At 41.3% G+C, this 15,538-nt stretch overlaps 1 protein-coding gene across 3 annotated transcripts in view; it reads right to left on the bottom strand.

The window, feature by feature from the left end:
- LOC112245989 (rRNA methyltransferase 2, mitochondrial-like) overlaps nt 1-15,538 on the bottom strand; it is a 227,643-nt gene that overhangs the window by 208,566 nt on the left and 3,539 nt on the right. The window lies entirely within an intron of this gene.

The following is a 15,538-nucleotide window of genomic DNA, read 5'->3' as shown; positions in this document are numbered from 1 at the left end:
GGAGGGGTGTGGATATGAAAATCGAAAGTACATGATCGTTTTCGAAGTTAGGATTGAATGGAGGAAGTGTGTGGTTATTGTGTACAATTACTTTCGTAAACATCAAGGCTGCGTTTAAACAGGCAGTCAATTTCAGATATTTTTTTCCACTCGTTTGTATTTTCTCACCAATCACATTTTTTCACATCAGAATTTTTCAGGTGCGATCTGATTGAAAATTTTGAATTGGGCTGCCTGTCTAAATGCAGTCTAAATGTTTTCACAATGTCGGCAGAACTTTTCTAAACTAAATTATATCGAACTTGGAAGCTATGGATAGTGAGGATCCATAGCGACCACTAGCGGCTGCCCAGGCTAATCCAAGCGCTAGCGGAGGTTTCTGTGACAAGGCATGCTCGTTGGCACCCAAGTATGAGAAGTGTGCATAAAGCGAAGGGCAAGCAGCGGTGCGTGGGTAAAATCACTGGGGAAGCCAAGTCAGGAAAAAAATTGCCATTTTACAACCTATGTGCTGTGATAACTGCGTTTTCTCTATAATATCCTGTTAGTTCATATGACATGGTCCCCCAACTGGCGGTCCAGTTTTATTTGCCCCCCATATTTGAGATTCTTCAAAGTAGCCACCCTGTGCCATGATGACAGCTTTGCACACTCTTGGCATTCTGTCAACCAGCTTCATGAGGTAGTCACCTGGAATGCATTTCAATTAACAGGTGTGCCTTGTTAAAAGTAAAAGATGTGTGGAATTTCTTTCCTTAATGCATTTGAGCCAATCAGTTGTGTTGTGACAGGGTAGGGGTGATATACAGAAGATAGCCCTATTTGGTAAAATACCAAGTCCATATTATGGCAAGAACAGCTCAAATAATCAAAGAGAAATGACAGTCCATCATTACATGAAGACTTGGAGGTCAGTCAATGCAGAACATTTCAAGAACTTTGAAAGTTTCTTCAAGTGCAGTCGCAAAAACCATCAAGCACTATGATGACACTGGCTCTCATGAGAACCGCCAAAGGAAAGGAAGACCCAGAGTTACCTCTGCTGCAGAGGATAAGTTAATTAGAGTTACCAGCCTCAGAAATTGCAGCCCAAATAAATGCTTCGCAGAGTTCAAGTAACAGACACATCTCAACATCAATTGTTCAGAAGATACTGCACGAATCAGGCCTTCATGGTCGAATTTCTGCAAAGAAACCACTACTAAAGGACACCAATAATAAGAAGAGACTTGATTGGGCCAAGAAACACAAGCAATGGACATTAGACCTTTGGTGTGATGAGTCCAGATTTGAGATTTTTGGTTCCAAGCACCATGTCTTTGTGAGATGCAGAGTAGGTGAAAGGATGATCTCTGCATCTGTGGTTCCCACCGTGAAGCATGGAGGAGGAGGTGTGATGGTGTGGGTGTGCTTTGCTGGTGACACTGTCTGTGATTTATTTAGAATTTAAGGCACACTTAACCAGCATGGCTACCACAGCATTCTACAGTTATACGCCATCCCATCCAGTTTGCGCTTAGTCCCACTATCATTTGTTTTTTAACAGGACAATGACCCAACACACCTCCAGGCTGTGTAAGGGCTATTTGACCAAGAAGGAGTGCTGCATCAGATGACCTGGCCTCCACAATCACCCAACCCAATTGAGATGGTTTGGGATAAGTTGGACCGCAGAGTGAAGGAAAAGCAGCCAACAAATGCTCAGTATGTGTGGGAATTCTTTCAAGAATGTTGGAAATGCATTCCAGGTAAATCTGGTTGAGAGAATGCCAAGCGTGTGCAAAGCTGTCATCAAGGCAAAGGGTGGCTACTTTGAAGAATCTCAAATATGAAATATATTTTGATTTGTTTAACACTTTTTTGGTTACTACATGATAACATATGTGTTATTTCATAGTTTTGATGTCTTCACTATTATTCTACAATGTAGAAATAGTCAAAATAAAGAAAAACCCTTGAATGTGTAGGTGTGTCCAAACTTTTGGCTTGTGCTGTATATATTTATACATATTTTGGTGTGTGGAATTATCATTGTTGGACATAAAATGCTAAAAGAAAACACCAGGAAATTAGCTCTAAGTGCTTTTCATTTATAAAATCTGTTCAAAAGTATTTCCACAGAAAATAGATAGACATGACGTGATCATATACAAATGTAACCAATGTTTGAAATGATTCTGTTTTCGTCAAACATATTTTTGGGGGCTTCTTGCGTTCAATTTGCAGTCTACAAATTATGTGTAGTTATGTTACGACCCCGACCATCTGCTCAAGAAGAAATCATCCCCAGGCTGAATGTAGTAGATGATCCCTGTCATTTGCCTTGCCACCATGATATATAGGCCTAACTCCTTGATCACACCTACAGGTTCATTACGCAAAATGGTACGCAGCATCTGGATATGCGTCCAATAAAAGGTCAACATTCACCTGCTACCATTTCTGTCAAACCCACGACCATACAGTTTCATGCATACATTCGATAAATCCAACGACACAGAACGTACTGCAACGGCCTCTGCAAGCCAAACGCAACGTTCTATTGGAAATTAATGTATTTCTGGTGTACCAAAATGCAATGATGCTAACGCACCGATCACACCGACAGCATTATTGCATTTTGGTACACCAGAAGTACATTCATTTCCAATTGAATGCTTAATTTGCCTTAAAGCATTGTGTTGGAGAGGCAGTTGCAGTGTGTAATGTGTGGTGCATATGTTGAATTTATCAAACGTATGCGTCAAACTGTATGCGTATAATGCTTTGAACACACCGACAACATCGTTGAGCAAAATAGTAAGCAGCATCATCTGGATATTTATGCCACAAAAGTTCAACATTCACCTTCTGCTACCATTTCTGTCAAGCCGTCGATTGCATACAGTTTGACACATAGATTCCAATTAAAGCACCACACCAAACGCACTACAACTGCCAATGCAACGCAATGCGGCAAGGCAAACACAGCATTTCATTGGAAATTAATGTAATTCTGGTGTATCAAAATGCGATGCTGTCAGTGTGATCGAAGTGTAATTTAACAGAAATGGTAGGAGAAGGTGAATGTTGCAACTTTTGTTGCACACATATCCAGATGATGCTGGTACCATTTAGCACAATGACACTGTAGGTGTGATCAAGGGGTAAAATGGCACAGTGGCAGAATAAATTCAACACACGTGTGTTTCATCACAAAACCAGAGTGCAACATCTTTCGGGTGAAGTACACAAAGCATATTGCATGTAACAAACAGTTACATTACCTACAACATGGACAGGCAAGTTAATGTTTCTGACATTTTTCTGACTACTAAACAACTATTGATTTAGAGCCATGGAGAGTTAGGCTACCACAATTAAGTCGCAAAGAAAACAGGAGCTGCCTCCACTATACTAGCACCATTTCAACTTCAACATTTCAACATAATAAAATTATCTATGCGCAAAATGGCTGTGACAACTAAAAGATACCAAAAACAATACACTCCAATCAATGTAAGCTAAATATGATGTGGCTGTCCATGGTACAGCGGGTAAGAGTTGAGATTAATTAGTAATTGTCATGCTGGGTTTAAAGTAAAAATATATTTTCTCTGCTTTTTTCTCAGTCTATGTTGAGGAGGTCAGAGACCTGGCAGTGGTGCCAGGACAACAACCTCTCCCTCAACATGGGCAAGACAAAGGAGTTTATGTGGACTACAGGAAATGGAGGGCAGAACACACCTCATTCACATCGATGAGGCTGTAGTGGAACTGGCCGAGAGATTCAAGTTCCTCAGTGTCCACATCACTAAGGACCTATCATGGTCCAAACACACCAACACAGTCGTGAAGAGGGCACGACAACACCTCTTCTCCCTTGGGAGTCTGAAAAGATTTGACATGGGCCCTCAGATCCTCAAAATGTTCTACAGCTGCACCACTGAGAGCATCTTGACAGTCTGCATCACCGCTCACTCACACATAACATGTACACACAACTATATGTACATATCTACCTCAATTTCCTAGTACCCCTGCACATCGACTCGGTACTGGTACCCTATGTATATATCCAAGCTTCTGTATCATTGTGTATTTATTAATTGTGTTACTATTTTTGTTGTTTTTTGTTGTTGTTGTAAGCATTTCACTGTTAGGTTACACCTGTTGTTTTTGAAGTGTGTGACAATGAAATGCTGTTTGATGTGTGGCCTTGGCGCTATTCAATGTATTGGCCACGAGATGGCATGGGAACCTAGCTTAATTATTATCCAGGTAGAGCCTGTGGAAATGCGTTGTCTCCCATTGAGTTGTAATAACAAAGTAATAATGACATGTATAGCTTACTGCTCTCTTTCGACAGCAGAAAGTAAAATAATAGATTATAAATACTAACAAAGTGTACATGAGTGGTATATGTGTAGGATATAAATGTAGACTAAACCAAATGACATAGATTGTCATATGAGGGCGGCCGTTGCTGGTTTATGAACCAGCTAATATGTTTGGGCACACTTAATAACAATAAGTTACACTGTTTTACAAATTTGCAACGTTGTTTCAAAGTTTACGTCAATCAACGCATTTGCGAGTTACAATTGGACAGTTGCTTTGTTGGTAACTCAGTAGGCGTTTACATGTTCAGCACTCAGAGAGACGAAAGAAGCTGCTGCGTACAGAAAATGGCTGACAGATTTTCTAGGTTCAACGAAGAACGTGATTTCCAGGTAATGTTAATAAAATATTTAGCAACTAAATACAATGTAGTATAAATAATATCACGATAATAACTGTGGACATTAATAACACATTTTAAAATGAGTCAGGAACCTGTAGTTAGGTTCATAGCCTCGCACTATTCGTGAAGTCTGCAGGTATGCTAGCTAGGCTAGTTAGCAGCAACTTGATAGTCCAGTGTTCGACGAGTTGCATTGCTGTCGAGCTCGTCTTGGCCAGCGAGCAATGGATTGAACCCAAAACTACCAATGCTAAGCACGTGCTTAGTGGATACAAATAATGTGTAATTTTGACAAAGTGAACCGAGTGACCTTGGGGAAATGAGCTACCTACATCGAGCTAGCTAAGGTTAGTTGGCTGGCTAGCTGTCACATTGTTGGTATGACAATGACGACAATGAACATGTAACATTTTAGTCAATTAGCAGACGGTCTTATTCAGAGCGATTTACAGTTCCTGCATTCATCTTAAGGTAGCTTAATAGGTGGGACAAACACATCACAGTAACATTTTCCTCACGGTAATGTTAGCTATCAGCAAAGTCCGAGCTAGTAAGGGGGAAACATGGGTTCTACTGTCCCGTAGCCACCATCCATGGAACTACATACCATACCTGGCTGTGCAACATTCGGGCGAGTTGAGAATATTATGTGTAATATTAGCGCTAACTACTGTAGCTAGCTACGCCGCTTGTTGGAGAATCCTGCACCCACAATGTATTCGCTTTTGTTATTTACTGGTAGGTTAGTGTATTCCCTTCTCAGTTGCTCGACAATGCTGGGTGTGTTTTGCTTCTGTTAGGTTGATATCGGATTTACCAGTTATGCCAACTAGAACACGCATTCCTTGGCATGTTACCTCTAATGGGCTACAATTTTAACTGTATTGCTGGCAGAACCACAACACCAACTATTAACCTCAACATATGCAATTAATGTATTCAGATTAGTTGGTTTATTGCTTAACCTGTCTGAAACCCAAGACAGGATGGGGTTGAGTTGGTGTCCTGTTAAATTTCTGCCTGCGATTGACGTCACCCTTATAATCTGTTGGTCTTCCAGTGTGTAATTTCGGCCTCTGTTACAAGTGAATTACATACAGTATTATGAATTTTTAAAAATGTCAGTGATTATGTTGTGGTCTTCAGCAATGTTACCTAAAATGTTTTTAGGCTCTGAGCAAATTTCAGGTCTGCTGAGCACCAACTTGAACTTTGTGAAAATTCTGTGGAATTTCCCATACGTGTTTACTGTGAACACTGAGGCTGTACCTGATTTAAGTTACAATTTTAACAGTGGTAATGTAGGCTACTATGGCTATTTGATCATAATGTAGTCCTACCAGAGTGGCCTACCATAAAAAACAATGGAGAAAGTGTATCCCATAACATTTTTAACATGGAAATAGCTGTTCTGTCATTCAGCCTGCAGTAAGCAGCCACTGTCTGGTGTTCAATGTAGGCCTTCATTCCATGAGACTTTTGAAAATAAATATACAAGGCTTGACATTAACCTGTTTATCCACTTGTGCTTCAGACAAGGAGGTGACTAAAAATGTCGTTTGATCTAAGAAACCACTTTACAAAATGCATTATTATTCTCATACCATTATTACAGATCATCAGACAAGTTATGCTACCCTCTGCCTATTGGCCACTTAACTTATTCAAGCCTGTCTCAAAATACAACAGTGCCCCTTTAAGGTGTAAATATAGCTCTTTACCTGACTCGGGTTTCAAAGATGTCTAGAAATGTACATGTTTTATTCTCTTGTGGAAGCAGTCACTCCACTATTGCTGACTACAAATGACTGAGCTAATAACTCACTAACTAGCAAAGGATATGAACAAAATGTGCACACATGGCTACATGCAGCTCTAGCTTTGATCTCAAAACAAGCGCATCTACTCTCGACCCCTCATGCTGCAAACACAGTCCAGTTCAAAGTAAATGGCACCGATCCATATGTCAATGGTCTAATTGCATATAGGCCTACTGCAGCTCTGATTGTTTATGCCGCACCGGTCTGTGTAGAGTACGGGCAGAGTAGTGTGTGTCAATGCAATAGAATCCTACTCCGATGCATTTTGCCTACAACAAAATCTCTTGCATAGTTTTTGTTTCGGTATGTTGCATTGAAAGTGGCTATTGCATTGATTCGATCACATTTTCCACAGTAAAGGGAAATGTTGATAGTGTTAACAGGGAAAACTCTAGAACAGTGGTCACCAACCTATTCTGAGTCAAGATCATTTTCAGTTCAAATGCAACCTGTGATCTAACATGACTTAAATGTAAACCCATGCAAAATTAACAGATTAAAAACAGTACTGTAGCAATGAGGTTTGTGCTGTAAGCTATAGGCCCAATACATTATCACAATACATTGCATTAAACGCTATTATTACCCCGCTAACTAGCTAGCCATTTCACATCGGTTACACCAGCCTAATCTCGGGAGTTGATAGGCTTGAAGTCATAAACAGCAGAGCTGCTGGCAAAACGCACAAAAGTGCTGTTTGAATGAATGCTTACGAGCCTGCTGGTGCCTACCATCGCTCAGTCAGACTGCTCTATCAAATCATAGACTTAGTTATAACATGATAACACACAGAAATACGAGCCTTAGGTCATTAATATGGTCAAATCCGAAAACTATCATCTCAAACAAGATGTTTATTCTTTCAGTGAAATACGGAACCTTTCTGTATGGATGGCATCCATAAGTCTAAATATTCCTGTTACATTGCACAACCTTCAATGTTATGTCATAATTACGTAAAATTCTGGCAAATTATGCGGCCCAAACTGTTGCATGTACACTGACTCTGCGTGCAATGAACGCAAGAGTAGTGACACAATTTCACCTGGTTAATATTGCCTGGTAACCTGGATTTCTTTTAGCTAAATATGCAGGTTTAAAAATATGTACTTCTGTGTATTGATTTTAAGAAAGGCATTGATGTTTATGGTTAGGTACACCGCATCGATTATATGCAACGCAACGCAGGACACGCTAGATAAACTAGTAATATCATCAACCATGTGTAGTTAACTCATGATTATGATTGATTGATTGTTATTTATAAGATAGGTTTAATGCTAGCTAGCAACTTACCTTGGCTTCTACTGCATTTGCGTAACAGGCAGGCTCCTCGTGGAGTGCAATGTAATCAGGTGGTTAGAGCGTTGGACTAGTTAACTGTAAGGTTGCAAGATTGAATCCCCCGAGCTGACAATGTAAAAATCTGTCGTTCTGCCCCTGAACGAGTCAGTTAACCCACCGTTCCTAGGCGTCATTGAAATTAAGAATGTGTTCTTAACTGACTTGCCTAGTTAAATAAAGATTAAATAAAGGTGTAAAAAAAAAAAACCTGGCCAAATTGGTGTCCAAAACTACCAATTTCTGATTGTTATGAAAACTTGAAATAGGCCGTAATTAATCGGCCATTCCGATTAATCGGTCGACCTCTAGAAAGGACAGTCATTATTTTCATATGGTGCCTATAAATTGTGCAGAGGCCAAAGTGTTGCTCTGTCACTACCATATAGTAAAGTCCACTACTAGGCTATATAAAGCAGGGCCATGGATGTGTACTACCAGTTTATTGTACACTGCATAGTGTTTTCTGTTCATTGAGTTCTCATTGTCAGAGAGAGATTGTTTCCAAAGAGTCATGCCACAGTCTGTAATGCTCGCTAGTTGCTAGGTCACAAGGTAATATAACTCTGCAAATATAATGTGTTCGTGATACAGAAAATGATTAAATGATGTGCTTTGATATAGACTACATTTACTTTCTTTATTGGCTGTGTCTGTGATGAATTATGTCTTGCCCTTCAGTCCTCCAATGACTGTCTGTGGCATACTTCCATTTCAAATACCTGCGGCCTATTTGGTGAATGAATGAATTTAGCTCAAGATGTCTCTTAAATATTCATGCCAACACATCTCTTTTGCAGGGTGTGAGAGAAGGTAGAGTTTGGGCAGTTGTCGCTGCAGGTTTACACTGCGCAATTGAATGTTGAACGTTTCCCATTAACTCGCCTAAATCTCCCTGCTCTGCTCTCATATGCCCTTGCAAGCAAATCTAACCGTCTGCAAAAATGACACATCAGTCATGCCCCTGTCTCATGCTTGTTATGAAAAGCTGTTGTTTGTGTTTCATACTGGTTATTTTCTAACGTTCCTGAACCCAGCATAATTCTGCTCTCCTAGTGAGGCTTAGAAGACGTTGTGCTAACTGCCCTGTTTCATCCCTGTTTGTTTTTTTTGTTTTTTTCCCTGTCACTCACCTCAATTATGGTGATGGGCCAGGCAGCATAGAGGACAGGACCAGACAGGGAAATGGACAGAGAATGAACGGGAGGAGGTGTTTGAGAACTCTTTTGACCAGGGCCCTCCAATATTTTGAAGCATGAAAGCTACTTTTAACTAAATAAAATGTCACAGGCAACTCATTTTTTCTAACTTTCAAATAGGCATCTTCTTTTTCTCTTCTCCCCCCTTCTAGAATTCTTGCTACATCTTTGGTGTGTTTTGATATTTATAAGTCTGTGATCAATTTAGTTTTTTTGTTTAAGCCATATCTAACTTGACACATCCCTTGAGTGTTTTTAGCAGCCCATAAGTGAGATATTTTGACAGATGACACTAGGGGCTTATTTTTCTAAGTGATGGCAGCACCTATTTTTGGATGGAAAGTTTTTCTGTTTTTTTTTTTATTGGATTTTGGGTGCTCTTTAACGCGGCCCTAATCCAAGACCTGATTGAATGATCCAAGATAAAATACCAGATAAAGAATGTAGAACAGGGGAACAAGGAAATTACACAAGATTCTGTTTCCAAACGGTTAGTTACCTAGTGGTCAGCATGGTCATCAGCTTCTCTGGACCAGAAACAGCACTTCAACATTATTATCTTTGTTTTAGTGTGGACAACCATTGGCCACTCTCATGGTTTCCACAGATCTGTCTCTGTGGCTGGGCATCCTGTGCAGCTGCCGTGGAGGGGGTGGGTTAGGACTAGGAGTGGCAGTACCAGCACACACGGTCTGTTGTGTGGCCTCAGGGACCAGTGAAGACTGCTCTGGTCCAGATGTCCCCAGCATGCAGTCTGCCAGCCAGAGGCCCAATGAGGCCTCCTCACACCACGTTACCTCCTGTGAGGAGCGGAAGACAGAGGCGTGAGGTCGGCCCAGCCTCACGCACCCAGAGCCAAACCAGTCTGCTGCCGTGATTACTGCTCAGTCTCAAACTGTCGCAGTCAGTGTTCACACTCTGCTGCCTTCATTCCCTCTGGAGCATTCTGAATTTCCATGATCTATTGTCTCTCCAAACACTCTGGGTTTCCAAGAATTTGTGAACTATCTGCTGTCCTGGGTTCCATCATAGTGGGTTTCTCCGAGCTGTGCCCAGACACCCAGTCTGTTATTTTCTCCCATTAGAACAACACTACCTCAACACTATTTCCCTTGATGCAGTTGTTGGCTTGATTTCCCAGAGATAATGAGGGGTTTGAATTGTTCTTTTATGAATGTAGACCACAGAACAAGCGGTCTATCGTACCTCTAATACTCCCCTAACTGATCAGCTCTGTGGTGGTTGGATGGTATGGGATACTGGGATTATGGGGTTGAATGGTTCTGGTGAATACAGACCCCCGGGGGAAAGTGAGGCTCTTATCATCTGCCTTCTCTCCAGTCGGAGCTCATTCCTCACATGCTGCTGAGGCCAGCTTTTTCCCCTTTCAATGTTTTTTAATAGGGATGCACGACATATCGGAGAACGTATCGAAATCAGCCAATATTAGCTAAAATGCCAACATCGGTATCGGCCGATGTCTAGTTTAACACCCGATGTGCAAAACCGATGTCAAAGCTGACGTGCATACCCATATAATGACGTAATGACGCCGCGTAAAATTTTACGCTATACATGTAACACAGCATTCCCAAACTAGCAGTCATTTGAAAGAGTAACAAAATTTCAGCGAGACAACTCAAAGGCGAAATCCATTGAAGCCAAGATAATGGAATTCATTGCCCTTGACAATCAACCGTTCTGTCGTGGGTGATGTTGGCTTTCGCCGACTGGTCGAGCACCGGTTAACACTACCAAGTGCACTATTTTTCAGTAAAATCGTCACTGCTATTAGCTTCACGACATGCATACATGGAACACCGTTTGGGTCTTTGCGTGTCAAAAAACATACAGTTGTACTGTCAAAGCTGTGCAAACAAGCAAACACCGGCCACAAACGATCTGTTTACAATACCACATTGGTAATAAAGCATCATTTGTTCGACCGCAACTTCTGGGGTATCTGGCTTTAGCTTGGTTCCTAGCATGCACCAATACAACCAGCATGCAAACAATGAGCAGTAGAAACTGCAGTCCTTTAAATTATTCTTAGCAATGATTTAGGAATCCTTGTGAATAAGTATTAGCTAAGTTGCCACTTGTTGTTCGCCTATTGAAATTGTACTTCAGTTCATGAAAATAAATAGCTAGCCAGCTACTTAACCCTGTTGCCCAAAGCTAACGTTATAAGCAGCCAGCTAGCTTATGTGTTGTGATGCTAGCCACAATAAGGATTAGGCACAATAGTGGAATTAGCGGTTTGCCTTCAAATTAAAAGTATGTAATTGACAGTGATGCAAATTAATATAAATAGTAGAATTATGCAGTACTTTTATTTTGAAGGCTAACCGCAAAGTCCACACTTGTGGCTAATCCTTATCGTGGCTAGCTTCACATAGATGGGTCCGACCACTATCAATCTAATAAGAACTGTCTTATAAAAGGGTTCTTTCAGATGACACCTATCCTATATAGTTAGCTAGCTATAGTAACTGAAACAGATGTCGTTTTTGGGGAAGAACATTGTTTGCATCCATGAGCTAACTAGCTTTTTTTTTTAAATGACCAGCACTGCAGGTGCACAAGACAACTTTACCAGCATCATAGCATACTTATAGATGAATCGTTGTGACATATGAAATGCGAGTGATAGTGTAATCATTGTGTAATAACTACGTAAAAAATTAATGAACGCGTTAAATTATTATGTGACATGCAGGCATATTACGGTCCTGATTGGTCAACAAGCTTATTTGACACGTTAAGTAGTATGTTTTGACTCGTGAAGACCCAAATGGTGTTCCATAGAAATCCTGGTTGAGAATTAAACAACTGTACAAATGAATAACGAAACAGCACAGCAAGTAAGTGAAAGAAATAGGTTTTGATTATGTTTGCAGCTAACCGATCGCTGCATGTGTACATATTCCATCTGTAAATAGCCCACCCAATCTATCTACCTCATCCCCATACTGTTTTTATTTGATTTACTTTTATGCTCTTTTGCACACCAGTATCTCAACTTGCACATCATCTGCTCATTTATCACTCCAGTGTTAATCTGCTAAATTGTAATTATTCGCTCCTATGGCCTATTTATTGCCTACCTCCTCATGCCTTTTGCACACACTGTATATAGACTTTATTTTTCTACTGTGTCATTGACTTGTTTATTGTTTTATTGGCTTGTTTATTGTTTACTCCATGTGTAACTCTGTGTTGTTGTCTGTGTCGCACTGCTATGCTTTATCTTGGCCAGGTCGCAGTTGCAAATGAGAACTTGTTCTCAACTAGCCTACCTGGTTAAATAAAGGTTCAATAAAAAATATAAAAAATAATGGGGACATATGTAAATGGCAACAAAATAACTTTTTGGTGTGTGTGTGTAACCTTTATTTAACTAGGCAAGTCAGTTAAGAACAAGTTGTTATTTACAATGACAGCCTACCCCGGCCAAACCCGGACAACGCTGGGCCAATTGTGCGCCGTGCTATGGGACTCCCAGTCACGGCCGGATGTGATACAGCCTGGATTCGAACCAGGGACTCTGGTGACACCTCTTGCACTGAGATGCAGTGCCTTGGACTGCTGCGTCCGTGTGTGTGTGTGTGTTAACTATTTAACTGTACTAGAATGCTTAAAAGGCTGCAAAAATGTTAAATATTGGTTATCGGTATCAGGTTTTTTGGCAAGGAAATGATCAGGTATCGGCCAAAAATGTAATCGGTGCCTCACTACTTTTTTAAAACTCTTGTTAGATGATTTTAGAAAGTAACGTTGTGTGTGCATGAGCTTGAATGTTATGCTACTTAGTAGGTCTGGGAATTGCCAGGGACCTTCCGATACGATATTATCATGATATTTAGCCTAGGTGCAGTTACAATATGTATTGTTATTCTCATGATTCTATATGTATTGCGATTTGATACTGTTTTTATTATTATTGTTTTTCTGGAGTTTTGGTATTTACAATTGTAAATACGATGTATTGTCAAAAGTAATATCAAAATATGTAACAATGGAGTTACAACTATCATCAGTCCAGGATACCCAGGCTCTCAGTATTCTCCAGGTGTATTTCTCCTGGTCTACACGAGAGCCCGCTGCCAAGCAACACTGCACATGGAACACCCAGAGATAAACTAACTTCAGCCTGTGTACACAGACATAGTCTCATCCCACCCATCTCATAGAAAGTCCATTGATTTAGACTAAATTGTCATTGGGGTTCAGGCATGTTGCATGTTATAACACTATGCAGAGCATACTGCTCAGTATTCAGAGCAGCCACCTAGTCTCTCTTCTTTCTAGTCTCTTCCATCAGACTCGGTCTGAGCAGCAGTCTTCCCCTAATGTGGGGTCATTCGAGGTAAGCATTCATTATCCATTTCAGTGTAGGCAGTGGTAGCGGGGAACCCTCAGTTACAAGTTTAGATGGATGTTTATTTATGCCAAAATATTTATTTTGCTTTTGTGAGTGGTGAAATTAGACCGGAGGAGAGATGAGAGAGGACCAGCAGGCAGCAGTGGGAAGATGAGATTGTGGCAGTAGCTGCAGCTGGTTACACATTAGGCATTCTGATCACTTCAGAAATTCAAGAGTCGTGTGTGTGTGTGTGTGTGTGTGTGTGTGTGTGTGTGTGTGTGTGTGTGTCCCAAATGTAACCCTATTCCCTAAAGAGTGCCCAACTTTTAATAAGGGAAATGGAGGGGAGAGGAGGCAGCCATTGATTTGCTGGTAAATAACCCCCTCCCTTCGCTCTGTTATAAGGAACTGCCTCTCCCCAATGGATTTCTCCAAAACAAACATGCTGATGCAGCTTGCCCTCCAACTGAAATAATGACCCGTTAATGTGGGATCGGACAGCGGTTTGAGGGTTGTTTGTACCTGTTTTTAAATCGGTCAAGCTAGTGTCATCCAGGGATGTTATGTAAAGCTTTACTGTGGTACCAATCATGTTGTCTGGGTAGAAATAAGGGAACAGGTGATCCGTTTTGAATTTAATCCTGGTTTTGTCTTGAAGGTTTGAGCTACGATAATGTGATCTGTTGTAGTTAGGCTAGTATCTGTGTTCTTCAGTGGATCCCCCAGTTGTAAAGATGAAGCGGTAGTAGAATCAGTAGGTGAGTAGACAGTCACTGCTGCTGGCTGCCGCCTCTACAGACTTCAGAGCACATCAGTGTCATCAGAAGACGTCCCGCAGGTTCTAACCCACTTCGGCTTGATGTTCTGCAATAAAAAGGGATTAGAAATGGCTCCTCCTCTGAGGTTGTGTGTTAAACTCAATAAGCCTCACGGGGCTCTACAGTGCCGCGATTTGACTCAAATATTTGTCATCGTGTTCCTAAATTTCTCAGTGTGCGCCAACATTTTTCAACTTAGGCGCACACGTGCTCCTCGTAACAAAAGGTCAGCGTATAACCCCATTTGATGAAGTCAGTACCGCAGCTCGACCCAAGTCTCAAATATACTCAGAGCAAAGTGATATGGGGCTCCGGATTTCTGTAATATTGAACACACTTGAACAGTGGCTTTCAGTCAGTCTAATTGAACACATTGAAAGAACATTGCCTTGTGTCTTCCAGTCATTCAGTCGAAGGTCAAAGAGGAATCGCATCTGCTTTCCAAGGTGACCTTGACGTGCCATTCTGCTGCCTCTGCTTTGAGGGGTAATGTGTCTCATCTGGGAACGGAGACCGTATACAACACCCACCTTCTGGAAGGAGTGACACGCTCATTACTTGTCTCGTGATGTCGTTCTCAGGTCAAGGACCCTGTCTCGTACAAATAGGATGCCTCGTTTTTGCATCCTGCTGCCCTGAAAAGTACAAATGACTCCCCCAATCTGTTCCCCCTCATTGCAGACAGGGAAGTGAAATGGGTTAGATCTCTGCACTGACCTCATGGCATTGGAAATGTTGTGGTAATACACGCACACACTCTAGCCTATTATTTTGTACCACCGTAACCGGTTTAACCACACAGGGTGAAAATTAGGTTTCCATCTGTCTTGTAAGATATGGTTCTCTTCAGCTGTCAAGCTTAGGCAGTAGAGAACCTTATCTCAACAGTGCGTGCATTAAGCTATGTCTTTGGCAGGAATCTATGTGTTTTAACATGTCCATTTCATCCCCTTTTGATTGTGTGTGTGGTTTCTGTGTAATTGTGAAATGTGTTTTAGCCTCTTGGGAGCTGAAATGGTTTCACTTCCATCAAGGGAACACAGAAACAGTAGGAGTTTCTCTTTTGTAGCCTGTTCCATTTTCCTTCGGTTGTTGTTCCCTCTGGCTTTTCACTACTGAGCGCGCTCTCTCTCTCCATCTCGCTCGCGCTCTCTCTCGCTGTCTCTCCATCTCGCTCGCTCTCTCTCTCTCGCGCCGTCTCTCCTTGTGTTCTCTCTCATGCTGTCACTCTCGCTGTCTCACTGTCTCTCTCTCTCTCTCTTGCTGTCTCT

This window comes from Oncorhynchus tshawytscha, linkage group LG09, assembly GCF_018296145.1.
Source record: "Oncorhynchus tshawytscha isolate Ot180627B linkage group LG09, Otsh_v2.0, whole genome shotgun sequence".
Classification (NCBI taxonomy): Eukaryota; Metazoa; Chordata; class Actinopteri; order Salmoniformes; family Salmonidae; genus Oncorhynchus; species Oncorhynchus tshawytscha.
The sequence above is the reverse complement of the archived record's forward strand: the minus strand, read 5'-3'. Positions and strand labels throughout refer to the sequence as shown.